The sequence below is a fragment of the Melanerpes formicivorus genome, unplaced genomic scaffold (genome assembly GCF_026170545.1).
Source record: "Melanerpes formicivorus ecotype bairdi unplaced genomic scaffold, bMelFor1.0.p_v2 SCAF_190, whole genome shotgun sequence".
Lineage (NCBI taxonomy): Eukaryota > Metazoa > Chordata > Aves > Piciformes > Picidae > Melanerpes > Melanerpes formicivorus.
This window is the reverse complement of record NW_027142542.1, coordinates 453,880-468,599: the sequence shown is the minus strand read 5'-3', so window position 1 is coordinate 468,599 and position 14,720 is coordinate 453,880. Positions and strand designations below refer to the sequence as shown.

General features: G+C 45.3%; 1 protein-coding gene across 1 annotated transcript in view; it reads left to right on the top strand.

Annotated features, from left to right (window-relative positions):
* The window catches only part of KCTD8 (potassium channel tetramerization domain containing 8), a 133,480-nt gene that overhangs the window by 1,056 nt on the left and 117,704 nt on the right, over nt 1-14,720 (top strand). The window lies entirely within an intron of this gene.

Below are 14,720 nucleotides of genomic sequence, written 5' to 3'. Positions count from 1 at the left end.
TAATGCCCCGTCCGTATCGCGGCCAGGGGGCTGCCCCAACTCCTTTCAGCAAGCCTTAGGTGCGGAGTCTGCCATATCGCCTGCCCGGTGTTGGGGTCTCCCAGGGGGACATCACGCCGATGCCGGAGCCAGGGGGCTGCCGCGGCCGGGGGTTCCCAGCCCCGCTGGCTGGGACGGGGTTGCGGGCGCAGGGCTGGCTGCGCCGCGGGCGGTTGCGGCTCTTCCCCGCAGCGAGCCGGTGCAGAGATTGCAACGATGGAGCCCCGAGCAAGGAAGGGTTTTAATATTTTATCGCTGCGTTTCCCTCCCAAGTGAGCGCACTGCGCCTGGGCATGGTCTTCTCTTTCAGGGAAGGGGCAGTGAGGGCACAGCCCAACTTCCAGCGGAGCAAGAGTCTGGCTTTACGGTGGGGGGAAAAAAGGGCAAAAAGGAAAAAAATTATACTCTGTAGCCAGCACATAGTTCCTAAGCAACTTTGATAGCTGGCTGTGGGTAGTCCTAAAAGGTTTCGGGTCACTCGCAAATAGTCAAATGAAGCGATGACGAATGAGTTTCAATCTGGCAAAGTACGTGGTGTCATGTAGGGCAATGGCTGAGCAGTGGTTTGGGGTAGTGAACCGCTGCTGGCTGGCTGGAAAGCACCAGCCTGTCGCAGAGATGTGTCTTGGAAGGGCAGAGGTAGCCTTAAACATGACAGATGTGTCCGAGAGTCGAGTAAGCCTGTGGAAGACAGAGGTGCTCTCCATTCACTTCTTCCTTCTCCTGCCTCAGTGTGGTCCCGCGCTCCCAGAACGCTGGAGGGATGGTTTGGTAGAGCATCTGCTTCCCTCTGGCGAGGTGGGAGATGCAGCCTCTAACTAACTTCACCGGTAGGGCAGCTGAACAGAAGCAGCCTGTTTTGCATGCAAAGCTGGACCTTGGCAGGGTATTTAATAGAGGAGGGAAATGTGAATGGTTTTCTGCTCAGAGGAGAAATACATTTAACAGTTGGCACTGCTGTAGTATTGTATAGGCAGTGACCACCCCGACTCAAGTATTCAGTCCTCAAAACTGTATTAAAACAGCTTTGGAAGATTCATTGCATAACCTATTGCTGGTCATATTTCATTAGGAGATGTACAAGCTGAGTAGTAGAGGCGCAGTAAAGAAGCTTTGCATTCTTCTGGGTGGACTTTTACCAGGTATTTCCACATGATTATTAAATCTTCCTTCTGAGCAAAATGAACGTGCTGACGCTGTAAGCAGCAGGAATTCCTTATTGCCAAGACTACAGAAGAGCCTGTTGTGTTTGCTCAGGAAGAGATTTATAGGTGCAGAGTTACCTGTGTGCATTTGCGATGCTCATAACGTTTGGGGTTGCTTCACTCTGCGTGTGTGTGTGTGTGTGATGATGAAGTTGCTGTATGGAGCAGTGCTCTAATTCAGATCAGTGTTCCAAATTAATCCCTGGTGTAATACTGCTGATTTACGTGGAATAATGCCAGGCATGAACTGGATGTTGTTGCAGGGTGATTTGTGTTGCTATTGTTGTTGTTGTTGTTGTCATCTTTTAGCTTTCCAGCTTATGAGGTTTTGATAAGTAAAACAATAACTGAAGTGGGGACAGTTAACTGAAAGTTTAAAGTTTTTCCTTCTTATTTTTGAGTGATTTTGGGGTTTTATTATTTTAAACTTCTGAATGCAAAAAAAAAAAGGTTGAGATAAAAGTTGGGGGTGAGGGGGAAGAAAGGAAGCTTATGTTAGTTTGGGCTGCTTGTTATGCAGTCAGCAACCTTTTTGTGTTGGACAGTTTCACACGTTTTTGTATGGGCAGAGAGGTATTTCCAAAACACAGCAACAGGGAGACAAAACTTCAAGAAAATCACCAAAACACAAAGAGAAACAAGCAAAACAATGCCCGGAGTACTGTTTTAGTGTGGTGGATTTGTTGGTTGGTTTGTTTTTTTTCCTAGAGGACTAGAGGGCAACAAGGCTGGGGAGAGGCCTCGAGCACAAGCCCTACGAGGAGAGGCTGAGGGAGCTGGGGTTGTTTAGCCTGAAGAAGAGGAGGCTCAGGGGAGACCTCATTGCTGTCTACAACTACCTGAAGGGTGGTTGTAGACAGGAGGCAGTTGGTCTCTTCTCTCAAGCAACCAGCACCAGAACAAGAGGACACAGTCTCAAGCTGTGCCAGGGGAGGTTTAGGCTCAAGGTAAGGAGAAAGTTCTTCACTGAGAGAGTTGTTGAGGTGGTGGAGTGACCATCCCTAGACGTGTTCAAGAGGGGATTGGATGTGGCACTTGAAGCCATGGTTTAGTCATGAGGTCTGTGGTGACAGGTTGGACTCAATGATCTTTGAGGTCTCTTCCAACCTTGGTGATTCAGGGTTTTTTGTCTGTTTTAAAGGTCCAATTGATAAAGACTGTTGATAAAACAATGATGTTATGATGAAATCCCCTTGATGGCTTGGGTGCTGCTTGCTGTTGCTTTGCCAGACTGCTGCACAGGAATCCATTGAGAGGAGAACAAACCTTGGAAGCCTTAGTGATCTGCAGTAGGGGTGAAGACGAGTGGTTGGGTTTACTGGCTCTAGGCTCTCCAGCCACACCATCCCTGGAGGTATTCAAGAGGGGACTGGACATAGCACTTGGTGCCATGGTTTAGTCATGAGGTCTGTGGTGACAGGTTGGACTTGATGGTCTTTGAGGTCTCTTCCAACCTTGGTGATTCTGTGATTAGCCAGGATTGTATTCTTCCCTCACTCACAAACAGCTTAATAATAAAGAAATGAGCAGTCACTTTTCCTTGCCATGTGTCCCCATGAACCTCAGAAAGGATGCAGTTCAGGTTGGGAGGTTGCTGATTTCAAGCTTTCTCATGAAGAATGTCCAACACTGGAATGTGCTTTACAGATGAAAATACCAACACAGAAAGCTTTGGGGGGGGCTATTCCAGTCTTGGCCAGTGTCTGAAACTTAATTTGGTGCCTAGTGAAGAAGAAAGCTAGTTTTATGTTCCACAGGAAGAAGCTCTAGCTGGGCTTGCATTTGTTACTCACAGCATGAGCACCAGCAACCAGCAGCTATGTTCATCTTGAACATCTCTTCCAACCTGGTCTGGTCTGGTCTGGTCTGGTCTGGTCTGGTCTGGTCTATTCTATTCTATTCTATTCTATTCTATTCTATTCTATTCTATTCTATTCTATTCTATTCTAGGTCTGCATTTCTATAGCAACCACATAAACTTCTCTTTCACCATTTCTCCTGAGGACTTGTTGGACAACTCTGTGTTCTAGTCATGGCAGATAGCAAAGTGATTGGAAAAATAAATGAGGATATATACATTCTACTCCTTTGCTTAGGTCATGAGTAGCTGAGTGTAATTACACAGCTCCCCTCGCTGGAAGTGTTCAAGGCCAGGTTGGATGAGGCCTTGAGCAACGTGGGCTAGTGGAAGGTGTCCCTGCCAATGCCAGAGGGGTTGGAACTAGATGATCTTCAAGGTCCCTTCCAACCTAAACCAAGCTGTGAATCTGTGAGAGAGTTTTGCACTGAGAGTGACTAATGAATGCTTGAAGGCCAGGCCAAAAGTTTAATCTTTAGTTTGTAGAACACATTTCAGGGTTCTCTCTGGCATCTCTGAAACTTCAGTGAGCATTTTGAGTCACAATGGCCTTGTTTTTAAAAGTGGAAATTGCTCTGTGTTCTTAAATGTTCCAGCAGATGAAATTCACCTTAGACAGTACATAAATACTTAATTAATTTGTGAATTGCTGAATATCCAGGGAAGGATTAGTTCTTGCAGGCTAAGGCTAATTGAAGAACCAGAGGTTGTTTGAAACTGCTTACTAGGAAATAATGCTTCAGACTTTGGCAGCATGTCCTGACAAGTGGAGAGACTGACTTTTCATCTTAGCATGCACAATTCCCTACTAAAAACCATTTGGTTCTTTGCCCCCAGTGGCGTGCAGGCTATCCTGTATGCAGTGACAGCTTCATTTGTCTACACCATTATTGCACAGCCAGAATTTAACCTGCATCTTAGCTCTGAAAGGGGCTCTTACTTCTGAAATGGACACAGTTCTCCATGTCCATTACAAATCCTGTCTCTTAACGGGCCTTAAAAGGTGTATGTTTTTACATGATAGTGAAAAGACCCTGGTAGTGAAAAGGCCCTGCCAGAATGTACCACAAACTGCTATTTATTCCCCTCTTTTGCTGGCAGATTAAATCCATGTTATTGAAACTCTCACCTTGGTGCCTGAGAGGATGACTTGGGTCAGTTAATGTGACACGAAGTGCATATGCAGTTTAAATAAGAGGCTCAAACTCTTGTTCCTAGTTTCAAGCTGCCACAGAGGATCTCTCATAAATTACCTGTTGGTGTTAGTAGGTCATGGACTTCCCAAAAGTTGCTTCACCACGAAGGGTGGTGAGACAGTGGCACAGGTTGCCCAGGGAGGTGGGAGAAGCCTCATCCCTGGAGGTTTTTGAGGCCAGGCTGGATGTGGCTGTGAGCAAACTTATCTAGTGTGAGGTTGCCCTGCCCATAGCAGGGGGGTTGGAACTAGATGATCCTTGAGACTCCTTCCAACCCTAACAAATCATTCTATGATTCTAGCTAGAGACAGGAGACCAGAATCCAGGAGGCATTGCTTTGGGTAGCTTCTGCAGGCATCATACCACCACCTGTTACCTGCTCTCCATGTGAGGAATGGGTGCCATTTACCTTTTGAAGCTGCATGTCTTTTTTTTCTTGGTGGCTCATTGTACCTCTCAGTGTACCTCTCAGTGTATTGTTGGCCTGGGTAGGATTGCCTGTGCACTCTATTCCCATTTTTTTATTTTCCTTCTGTGGAATCTAATTGGTCTTAATGGATTTTACATTTAACATCTGCTATGCAATCTGACTTAGGGGTGTTGAGAGCGTGGTGCTCAGCTGGGAGCTTTCAGTGCTGAGCTGACGTGTTTATTGTGAGAAGAATGCGGTAATACTTAATGAAGAAAACAAACCCAACTTTGACATGCATTCTCTTTTGACATATGACAATTTCTGTTTGCTTCTCCCTTACTTCTTGTAGCAGGTGAGATGTGCAGGAATTTAGGGTGGCAGCATTCCAACATTATGTTGGTTGCTGGGGAGGTTGTCACAAGCAAGCGATAATAATTTTGTCATCAGTGGGGAATAACTGGTTGGAAGAAATTAACTCTTAGGAAACAGGTTGGACTCGATGATCCTCGAGGTCTCTTCCAACCTTAGTTATACTGTGATACTGTGTTTTGAAAAACACTTAAGCCTGGAACCCCACAAAACTCAAACCACGCCACCAAGGCCGTTCCCCTGTCCCCCCCCCCCCCACCCCCCCCCCAACCTGCCCACAACAGCACCCAACCAACCTTATTTGTCTGTGTCTTTGCAAAAAAAAGGAGAAGAAAACAGGAACAGTGTGGCCAGCAGGAGCAGGGAGGTCATTCTGCCCCTGCACTGGTTAGGCCACACCTTGAGTCCTATGTCCAGTTCTGGGCCCCTCAGTTTAGGAAAGATGTTGAGATGCTGGAAGGTGTCCTGAGAAGGGCAACAAAGTTGATGAGGGGTTTGGAACACAGCCCTGTGAGGAGAGACTGAGGGAGCTGGGGTTGCTTAGCCTGGAGAAGAGGAGGTTCAGGGGAGACCTCATTGCTGTCTACAACTACCTGAAGGGAGGTTGTTGCCAGGTAGGGGTTGGTCTCGTCTCCCAGGCAATCATCACCAGAACAAGAGGACACAGTCTCAAGCTGCACCAGGGGAAGTTTAGGTTGGATGGGAAGAAGAAATTCTTCCCAGCAAGAGAGCTTGGCCATTGGAATGTGCTGCCCAGGGAGGTGGTGGAGTCACCATCAGTGGAGGTATTTAAGAGGAGACTGGATGAGGTGCTTGGTGCCAGGGTTTAGTTGATTAGATGGTGTTGGGTGATAGGTTGGACTCGATGATCTTGAAGGGCTTTTCCAACCTGGTCTGGTCTATTCTATTCTATTCTATTCTATTCTATTCTATTCTATTCTATTCTATTCTATTCTATTCTATTCTATTCTATTCCATTCCATTCCATTCCATTCCATTCCATTCCATTCCATTCCATTCCATTCCATTCCAACCTTGTTGATTCTATGAAACCTTCTTTTATTTTTCTTATGAGTCAATATAGACCTGCAAGACTCTGCCCAGTGATTTGTGATCACCTTTCAATCCTTGCATCAAGTTTTGTGGTCTTCTATTACCCTAAACTAATACTTTAAAGTTCTGTTGAACCACTTATGTATTTGGAACTGGGGGCAGGAACTGTAGTGCAGTGTTGCCAGTGTAATGTTATGGATTAACAGAGAAACTCAACTATCCTGAATATTATATACCTGGATCAACATGAGATAAGCAATAAGCAGCTCGATGCAAACAGCTGTGATTTGTGGTGCTGGGGAATGGAAACACACTGGCTTTGATATTATCCCTGACTTGTGCTTCTGGTGGATTACATGAGGACAAAGTGATGGTGTTGGAGAAGCTGACTGTGCTGGATCTGTAGTATTTTTTGCAGGAAAACTGCTTTTTGGTGTCAGATCACTTTCATCCATTTCCAAGGATTTATGACAGGAGTTGCAGGCAAAATGTTTGCTTTTCCACAGCAGGATGAGCAAATTATCTTTGTAGGTTTTTTTTCTTTATTATCAACATGAGCTTCTTGTTATCTGCTGTAGGGCTGCAGAATTTGTGTGTGCAAAAAGTTTTCTGTATAATATCATTCCAGGTACAGGAATTGAAATTAAAATATTATTGCTAATAAAATACATTTTGCTCTATATTTGCTTTCTAAATGTGCTATGGCTGCCACTTCGCTGCTGGTTTTCTCCTTTGCTGTAAATACACCAGTTCTGCTGCAGAGCTGCTGCAGTGAGTCCAGAGGAGGGTCACAAAGATGATCCAAGGGCTCAACATCTCTGCTATAAGGATAGGCTGAGGGAGCTGGGGGTGTTCAGCCTGGAGATGAGAAGGCTCTGGTAGGACCTTAGATCTGCCTTACAATACCTAAAGGGAAGGGAAGGGATGGGCTGGGATGGGCTGGGATGGGCTGGAGTGGAATGGAATGGAATAGGATAGGATAGGATAGGATAGGATAGGATAGGATAGGATAGGATAGGATAGGATAGGATAGGATAGGATAGGATAGACCAGACCAGACCAGACCAGGTTGGAAGAGACCTTCAAGATCATCGCATCCAACCTATCAACCAATCCAACCCACCTAATCAATTAAACCATGGCAGCGATGCCACAGGAAGGCTGGAGAGGGACTTTTCATAAGGGTGTCTAGAGACAGGACAAGGGGGAATGGTTTGAAACTGAGGGAGAGTAGGTTTAGACTGGATCTTAGAAAGAAGTTCTTCAATATGAGGGTGGTGAGACTCTGGAATGCGTTTCCCAGGGAGGTTGTGGCTGCCCCCTCCCTGGGAGTGTTCAAGGCCAGGTTGGATGAAGCCTTGACTCTAGGTGAGAGGCACCCCCGCCCATGGCAAAGAGGTTGGACTAGATGATCACTGAGGTCCCTTCCAACCTAAGCCCTTCTGGGATTCTGTGAAATACCACTTTTGTTATACTGTGATGAGAATTTGTGTGGTGAACACAAATTCACTAAGAGTGCACTGAGAGTGAGTTCATCAATTTTCACCTTATCTTCTTTCCTCCACATTTAAGCACAGGTCTCCAGAAATGAAAAATTGCTCAGGCAGCTCTCACAGACGTCAAAAGTAATATGCTGTGGACATGAGAAGGGGGAGAAAGGAAAGCCTTGTTGGCACAGCTGAACATCAGCATGGCATGAACAAAGTGACCTGAAGTAATAGGTCATGTTTTGGAGTGTCCTCTGTTTAAGAGCAAGATCTTTGGTGAGCCAGACACCTAGATGGGCAAAGAAGGAAAGTGTGTAAGGTGATGTGCATGCATCTCATCTCTCTGGGATTCTGGGCTCCTTGACACTGCTGTGGTGCCTGGTGTAGGTCTCAGCCAGCTTAGCTTTGCCCTCCATTGTCTCAGCAACCAGAGAGATCCTGGTTGCAGTGCAGAAGTGACTTGCACAGCCACGCTCTGGATTTCCTCTCTGATTTTTCTGTCTCCTGCTTGGATTACTGCCGCAGTCATGTAAGAAGTCTCTTACAAAGTTAAGTTGGCTAAGGTCGTGTCTGCAGGGCTTTTCCACTTCACAGGCTGCTGGTGGTTATTTGACTTGCTGAAATTGTTGAAAAAAAGCTGAAGTCTCTACAGCAGCTAACATCCTAACCTGGCAAGAAAAATGTCTTGGGTTCTTTAAAGAATGGAATGGAATGGAATGGAATGGAATGGAATGGAATGGAATGGAATGGAATGGAATAGAATAGAATAGATCAGGTTTGAAAAGGCCATCAAGATCAAGTGCAACCTATCACCCAACACCATCTCATCAGCTAAACCACGGCACCAAGTGCCTCATCCACTCTCCTCCCAAACACCTCCAGTGATGGTGACTCCACCACCTCCCTGGGCAGCACATTCCAATGGGCAATCACTCTTGCTGGGAAGAATTTCTTCCTAACATCCAGTCTAAACCTCCCCTGGCACAGCTTGAGACTGTGTCCTCTTGTTCTGGTGCTGCTTGCCTGGGAGAAGAGACCAACCCCCACCTGGCTACAACCTCCCTTCAGGGAGATGTAGACAGCAATAAGGTCTCCCCTGAGCCTCCTCCTCTCCAGGCTAAGCAACCCCAGCTCCCTCAGCCTCTCCTCACAGGGCTGTGCTCCAGACCCCTCCCCAGCTTTGTTGCCCTTCTCTGGACACCTTCCATCAACTCAACATCTTTCCTAAACTGAGGAGCCCAGAACTGGACACAGGACTCAAGGTGCAGCCTAACCAGTGCTGAGTTCAGGGCAGAATGATCTCCCTGCTCCTGCTGGCCACACTATTTCTGATACAGTCCAGGATGCCATTGACATTCTATTCTATTCTATTCTATTCTATTCTATTCTATTCTATTCTATTCTATTCTATTCTATTCTATTCTATTCTATTCTATTCTCTATTCTATTGTATTCTAATCTCCATTCTATTCTGTTCCCTTTCTAGATTGTTAATATTTACTTTTAAACCAGTAATGGCCATTGGATATGTGGCATCTGCCTCATGTAAATTCAGGATTACTGAGTGAACCTATTTCTTGACTTATTTTTCTTTGGCCCAAGTGAGATTGATCATACAGAGACTAACAGAAACTGACACTCGAATCCCATTCACAGCAGCAAGAGAGAACTTCCTTGGGACTGAAGCAGCAAATATTTTTGGGCTAGTCTTTCATATGAAGTGAAGTTCAGCCTACTGGAGGGATTGTTTGGCTTCATAATTGTTTCTGGTAGACATAATCCTGGCAGGAGGTAAGCAGTGATGTTTTGTAGTTTCATGACACTTAAGAGAAACTACTGACATTTCATTTTGGTTGCATTTTAGCAGATGGTGATAACAAAGCTTGTCATGTTTGTTGCATTTTGACAGTTTAGCTTCAGAAGACATATTTCAATTGAAGAGTGCATCTTGCTGCAAAGTGTCACTCCATTTACATCACCATATCTCTAGAAAACCTGCAGGATTTCACCACACACAGGAAGAATCCCAGTGGTGCTAAAGAGGGCTTCATGCTCCTAGAAATAAGATAAATGCAACATTTATTCAAGCATTATTTCTTCTTGCTGGGATGACCTCCATCTTGATACTTGCTTTCCCTAAGTTGCTCCAAACAGGATTCAAAGGCAGGGAACTGTGTTCACCCATTTTTGGCCCTATGAGGTCTGCCTGGCCATAAGCAACATCAGCACTGCTCTCAGTTACTGCTGGTGCAATGATTCCTTCATCAACATTTTCCAGCTGAGAGGAGCTGGCTCAAAACATTGGGGAGCCTATTCTAGTCTTGGCCAGTGTCTGAAACTTAATTTGGTGCCTAGCAGAGAAGAAAGCTAGTTTTATGTTCCACAGGAAGAAGCCCTAGCTGGGCTTGCATTTGTTACTCACAGCATGAGCATCAGCAACCAGCAGCTACATTCATTGTTGGTCTGTAATTCTATAGCAACCACATAAACTTCTCTTTCACCATTTCTCCTGAGGACTTGTTGGACAACTCTGTGTTCTAGTCATGGCAGATAGCAAAGTGATTGGAAAAAATAAATGAGGATATATACATTCTATTCCTTTGCTTAGGTCATGAGTAGCTGAGTGTAATTACATGGCTCCCCTCACTGGAAGTGTTCAAGGCCAGGTTGGATGAGGCCTTGAGCAATGTGGGCTAGTGGAAGGTATCCCTGCCAATGCCAGAGGGGTTGGAACTAGATGATCTTCAAGGTCCCTTCCAACCTAAACCAAGCTGTGAATCTGTGAGAGAGTTTTGTACTGAGTGACTAATGAATGCTTGAAGGCCAAAAGTTTAATCTGTAGTTTGTAGAACACATTTCAGGGTTATCTCCAGTATCTCTCAAACTTCATTGCTTTTTCCCTGCTTCCTATATATGCCTGAACCCTGTGGCTGGGTCTCTGGGGAAAGGAGATGCAGGAACAGAGGCTCTGGGGAGACTGCCACTGCCTCCGGGTGGCTGCCACCTCCTCTGGGCTATGTGCAGAGTCAGGTTTGCTTTGTACTGCTTGAGTCCTGTACCCTGTGCCTGAGCTCTTCTCTCTTCCAACGACATGCACTTAGTAAACAAAGGAAACTGGAGTGGCTTAGACAATAAAAAAAAACAGTAATACTTCATTTTGAAGGCAATGTTACCACACTTAAGAAAAAAGAGTACTATGAATAACTCAATCACAAGTGCAAGAGCAGCAGTCACTAACGCATTGAAGCAGCTATTGCTGCGCGGCTCTTCAGGGGGAGAAGGGAGTGGGCTGAAAAACTGAAGAGACACATCATCACCATCATTACCTTCTATTAATGAAACTAAGCATTTCCAGTCTTCACTTAGCATATGTTCAGTTTATTACACTTACTACATAGAGAGACTTTATCTTTGCCTTAGCAGACAAGCACAATTCAGAAGTGAAATCAGTTGGTGCCTTTTCTGTAAGCAAATAAATAACAATCACCTTCAGATGCATTTGCAGTTTTCTCTTTCATCCTTAGTGGGAGTTACCCTTTAGTGGTATTAACAAATACTCCCAGAGAGACAGGAGTTGGTGCCCAGGGACTCTTGCCACATTCTGTTGTAAACAGTCTCCTGCAAGTTAAGCTAATAGTGAAATTGGTTTATATTCTGTTGCAGGTAGATGTGTAGAGGTTCTTGTAAGGATTACAACTATGTCAGTGTCTCCCATGGAAGTCATTAAAAGTGTACTAACATTCCAAAGGCCTTTGAGTCCTTCATTTATGCCTGGGGTATTTGTGAAGCTCTCGATGTTTAACAGGAGGAGGAAGAAAGGCCCAAAATAGAATAGAATAGAATAAACCAGGTTGGAAGAGACCTTCAAGATCATCGTGTCCAACCTATCATCCAACACCACCTAATCAACTAACCCATGCAACCAAACACCCTGCCAAGTCTCCTCCTGAACACCTCCAGTGATGGCGACTCCACCACCTCCCCAGGCAGCACATTCCAATGGCCAATCACTCTCTCTGTGTAAAACTTCATCCTGACCTCCAGCCTGAACCTCCCCTGGTGCAGCCTGAGACTGTGTCCTCTTGTTCTGGTACTGGTTGCCTGGGAGAAGAGACCAACCTCTGCCTGTCTACAACCTCCTTTAAGGTAGTTGTAGAGAGCAATAAGGTCACCCCTGAGTCTCCTCTTCTCCAGGATAAGCAACCCCAGCTCCCTCAGTCTCTCCTCATAGGAGAGATGGAATGATGGACAGCAATGCTTTTTTGTTTCTGTAGATACTCTTAGGTTATAGGCCTAGTTCTAAGCACTTAGTTTAGTTTTGGTTTTAGTTGGTTTAGCTGATTACATGGTGTTGGGTGATAGGTTGGACTTGATGATGTCAAAGGTACTTTCCAACCTGGTCTATTCCATTCCATTCCATTCCATTCCATTCCATTCCATTCCATTCCATTCCATTCCATTCCATTCCATTCCATTCCATTCCACTCCACTCCACTCCACTCCACTCCACTCCACTCCATTCCATTCCATTCCATTCCATTCCATTCCATTCCATTCCATTCCATTCCAATGTGTATGTTGTGTATGCAGAAGTGTTCTCTCACTTCTGCTTCTTAATCCAAGTTGCTTGCTGATGAAAATCAGCTACACAAGGGTCAGAAGGCAGATAAAGTGAGACAGTAGAGTGCCAACAGTTTAATCAGTGTAATGTGTAGATAATACAGTGGAGAAGGGCTAAAACTAAACAAGCTTTTGCTGGTGTTTCTTAACAAACACATTTTCTTTCCCTTTCTTCTCACAGTCACCCATTTATAGGCAGTCACTTCTCAGCATTGTTCTCTCCAGACAGCTGTTACTATTTCTGTTGTTAATGCCTGCTGTGGCTTTTGAGCTGATGTGAAACAAAGCAGATGCATGGCTACTCTTGCCTTTTTCCACCTATTTTTGTCTCTTCCCAGTGTTTGGGGGGATATAAATATCACTCATTCTGTCCTTCTAAATAAACCCAAATACAGCTTTATAGAAGGGGGATCAATACTGCTGAAGCTATGTGGACTTCAGGAGGGAAAGAAAAAGAACAAAGTAATTCAGCTGTTAATAGAATAGAATTAACCAGGTTGGAAGAGACCTTTGAGATCAGAGTCCAACCTAACATCCAACACTTTCCAATCAACTAAACCATGGCACCAAGCACCCCATTCAGTCTCTTCCTAAACACCTCCAGTGATGGTGACTCCACCACCTCCCTGGGCAGCACATTCCAATGGCCAATCTCTCTTGCTGGGAAGAACTTCTTCCTAACATCCAGCCTAGACTTCCCCTGGTGCAGCTTGAGACTGTGTCCTCTTGTTCTGGTGCTGGTGGCCTGGGAGAAAAGACCAGCCCCCATGTGGCTACAACCTCCCTTCAGGTAGTTGTAGAGAGCAATGAGGTCTCCCCTGAGCCTCCTCTTCTCCAGGCTAAGCAACCCCAGCTCCCTCAGCCTCTCCTCATAGGGTTTGTGCTCCAAACCCCTCCCTAGCTTTGTTGTCGTCCTCTGGACACGTTCCAGCAGCTCAACATCTTTCCTAAACTGAGGGGCCCAGCAAGACAGAATGGTATTGCTTAAGTAAGTTTGTGTCTCTTCTCTCCTCTTAAATTTTGGTGTCATATCCCAGACCTGCCTTCCTGAATGACTTACCCATCTGAACTACCCCTTCTTTTTAAGGCCAGGCTGGATGTGGCTCTAGGCAACCTCATCTAGTGTGAGGGGTACCTGCCCATGGCAGGGGGGTTGCAACTAGATGATCCCTGAGGTCTCTTCCAACCCTAACAATTCTATGATTCTTCAGAGCAGGAACTGTCAGCAACTGCATGTGTAGATAAGCTTTATCACATTAAAAAGAGTAAACCAAAATTACATAAGGAATGTAACTGAGATCACTGCAATTTGCAATCCTGCTTGGAATTTTGTGTGAATTTTACTTTCCCATTACTTGTAGACTTCATTTTGTTTTCCTGTTAGCAATTCCACCTCAGACTGTGCATCTTTACCTCTTTTAGCATTGACATAGCTAGCAAACAGGCTCCTGATCACTTTCTTTTGCCTGAGAGATTTCTTCCTGCTGTTGGTTTGTTTCTGGGAGTGAAATAAATGGATCTTAACAGTTGCTAAATCTTACAGCAAGAGCCAGACAAAGCATGTGCTTTTGCTTCTCAATAAATATCTGGAGTAGAGTGGTGTCTGGTGGCAAAAGGTTTACTGGGGAATTATTACTTGCATGAGGAGGACCTTTTGATTAGCTTTGGGTGTTACTGAACACTTCTGTCATAGGATCATGGAATGGTAAGGGTTGGAAGGGACCTCCAGAGGTCATCGAGTCCAATCCCCAACAGAATAGTGATATCCTTTGGTGTCAGAATAATTCCTCAGGGCAGAAGGGACAGACTTCTCAGAAATGTTTTGGTGATTTATTATGTGATATTTTGAGCACTACTGAAATTTTGGGAACTGGACCTCCTAACTTGCCAACTTTCTGTCTTCCTATGACTTTTGTCTGCCTGGTGATCTTGCCTCCAGTCATAGCAACACTTACATTTTCATTCCTGCCCTTTCACTGTTTACCTCTTCCACCTGCAGCTGAAGTAGTTTGGTGTCTAAATTGGTGGAATTATGCCCCTAAATAATTGCATCTGTGATCACATTTAATTACAGGAAGAAGGAGATGCTCCTGGTAGAGGAGATTAGGTTAAACGCTGTCTGTCTAATCGAGTCCCCGCTGACGGGCTTCTGGCAGTGCTTCCTTCCTAAATCCCATTGCTGTGGATGTGATGAATAAAAGCTCTGCAGCCTGTGGCAAATCCATGCTTTTGCTTTTCTCAGTTGAGGGCTACAGCACAAACTTAGAAGGAAGACTGAACGTTGTCCACCCTTGCCAAAACCGTGTAGGGGCCTCAGGGTGCTTTTGGCTTGGCGAGACCAGGGCATGACTATATGAGGAGATGGGACTGCCATCCCTGAGGTGCTGAAATGGGGTCCTGGGCAGGGTTGGGATGCTGCCAGGAGGTCTGTCAGGGCCAGTACAGTCTGGAGGCATCTCTCTGTGGCCTGGCATTGTGGTG